Raw genomic sequence first — 2881 nt, 5'->3', positions numbered from 1 at the left:
TTGCCAAAAATGAGGAAATTGCTTGAGTTTGATTTCTCAGCTGCCATAGATGAAGCAGTCAAGGATGGAGCTACCAAGATCGGGGTTGCTGAAGATAAAGTGTCAGATGAGCGAACTGTTAAGTTTAAAAGTGGCTGCTGCTTCCTAACCATTTTTTGCCTAGTTGATCTTCAAGCATTCAATCTTTTGAGCTATGTGGCCTTCTCACACTAGAGAGCTTACCCAGATAGGTGTCGGGAATTTATTTTACCCTCTCATACTGGAGAGCAATTAGTTTACCCTCTCGCACTAGAGAGTAATTAGTTTATCCTCTCGCACTGAAGAGCAAACCCATATGGGTGTCGGGGAATTGGTTTACCCTCTTGTCACTGGAGAGCAATTAGTTTACCTTCTCGCGCTAGAGAGCAAACCTACATGGGTGTCGGGGAATTGGTTTACCCTTTCGCACTGGAGAGCAATTAGTTTATCCTCTCGTGCTGGAAAGCAGACCCTTTTAGGTGTCGGGGAATTGGTTTACCATATCGCATTGGAGAGCATTTAGTTTATCCTCTTGCGCTGGAGAGCAAGCCCTTTTGGGTGTCGGGGAAATGGTTTACCCTTTCGCACTGGAGAGTAATTAGTTTATCCTCTATCACTGAAGAGCAGACCCTTTTGGGTGTCAGGGAATTGGTTTACCCTCTCGCACTGGAGAGCAATTAGTTTATCCTCTATCACTGAAGAGCAGACCCTTTTGGGTGTCGGGGAATTGGTTTACCCTCTTGCACTGGAGAGCAATTAGTTTATCCCCTCGCACTGAAGATCATGAAAATCATTATCGTGAGTGCAGCTGAGCAAAGCTGGACTGTTGGGACAACCGAAATAATCCTTAACCTGCCCCCAGTTCTTGGTAGTTGGGCTGGTGTGTCATTCTGGTACTCGTTTACCCCTGACGTGCCATTAGGCTGAGCTACTACATTTGTCAGAACAGAAGTAATCTTTATATCTAGCGATCTATATGGGGTAGTCCCGTCTGCTCGATCTTGTCATCGAAAGATGACTCGCTTATGTTAGTTATGTCTCATCGGAGTGTCTTGTCAATAGCTTAGTTGCGCGGGAAATTGCGCAATCACTCAGTCATGAGTTTTTCTACTTCTTCCTGAATTTGCCTTTGTTGGGGGTGGCAGAGCTCTCAGCTGCCCCCGGTCGTGACCTGCTAGTCTAGGCTGATCTTCCATGTGTTCGGCTCGTCTATGCCACCGTTGCAGTGGGTGTGCTATGTTCCTATCAGGCGAACGGGTAACTCGCATGCTACTGGTTGAACTTGAGTCAAATTGAGTGACTGTTTCTCTCCGTCCGCTGTGCTACCTATTCCGATATGAGGTGGAGGATGCTCCTTACGGGCATTGCCGCAAATAAACACTTCGCCTGGAAGGTTGCTCATGTTAATTATTGGAGTGTGGCCCCAACCTTGAGTGTATGTTTGTCTGTGGACCTAACTGAGAGTGCACACTCCTTCACGCGCTAAGCCAGGAGTATATGCTATCTCGGGGGTCCAGTTGGGAGTGTACTCCGTTAGAACGCTCGGTTTATGACTGGTCAAGTGGCTGTTTACCTAGACGCTGGTGAAGAGGTTCGTTTGCCCTTGTCCTTCTTCGGGACATCTCGTCCGAGACACGTTGGATCTCGATGCGTTGCAAGAGTTGATACACCAAGGTTATCTGTTGTGCAAGGGCGCTTGTCAACTCTATGACTTGTCGAGACAAATGTTGTTTGTCATTTGGATTGGAAGAGCTTGGAAGGAATATGCCTCCTTGAGCAATGGAAGTATGGTAGGCTCTAGGCACAAGATTTGAATTGGGAAATGTCAAATCTGCGGAGAAATGTGGTGAAAATGCCCCCGACTTGATGGTTGGTCCGGATGGTTAAGATAGTCTTGGGCCGATTTGGGCTGCGTGGAATGCTGCGGAAGCAGGCTGGGCCACGGGAACAGGCTGGGCCATGGGAGCAAGCTGGGCCATGAGAGTGGACTGCTCGGTGAGAGTAGGCTGGGCCATGAAAGTGGGCTGCTCGGCGGGAGCAGGCTGGCCCACGAGAATGGGTTGGGCCGCCAGAGTGAGCTGCTCGGCAGGAGCAGGCCGGGCCACGAGAGTGGGCTGCTCGGCGGGAGCAAGCTAGGCCACGAGAGTGGGCTGCTTGGCGGGAGCAAGCTAGGCCACGAGAGTGGGCTACTGGGCGTATGATGCATGCGGATGTGAGGCTTGGGCTCGGCTTGGCAACGTGTTGGGCGTGGAGTGACATGGTTTGGTTTGTGAGCCGCCTTGGATGGCACGGCTTGGGCCATGGTGGTGACACTATGGACCTCGCCGCGGGTGGCTACCGTGGTAGCCATCGCGGTGGTTCCTGTGGTGGTGGTGCCGCTCCACCTATTGTCACATTTAGCCTCATGGATCGCCATGGTCCCATCTCTTGAGTGTTGAAATTTTCATTTGTTGAATTTTCTAAATTTCTAACCATTGTACTTCTCTTTTACATTTTATAAGAATTTTTGCAAATAAAAAATTCTAATAATAAGAACATACGAGAAATCTACAAATGGACAAGAAAATAGAAAACCTTGGATGCGAGAGTCTTCTATGAGTGTGGGACTCAACTCTCAATGAAAACACCAATTTGTGGATGCAAATTTCTGCCTTCTCCTTCTTGGAAAAAATTGCACGTACAAAACAAATCAAACCTTTGGTCAAGGCCAAAAAGCCTCATGCACCCATGATGAATTGGGGGTGGGGGGGGGGGGGCTTTGGCCGAAGAACCTCCGATGCCAAAATTAGAATTTTGAGGGAAGAGTGTTTGGAGAATTTTGTAGAGTTTTGCAAGAGACTTGGAAGTAATTTTTTGAGAGAAT

Source organism: Pyrus communis, chromosome 4 (assembly GCF_041283825.1).
Source record: "Pyrus communis isolate YQ-2024b chromosome 4, ASM4128382v1, whole genome shotgun sequence".
Lineage (NCBI taxonomy): Eukaryota > Viridiplantae > Streptophyta > Magnoliopsida > Rosales > Rosaceae > Pyrus > Pyrus communis.
Note: the sequence above shows the minus strand (reverse complement) of the source record.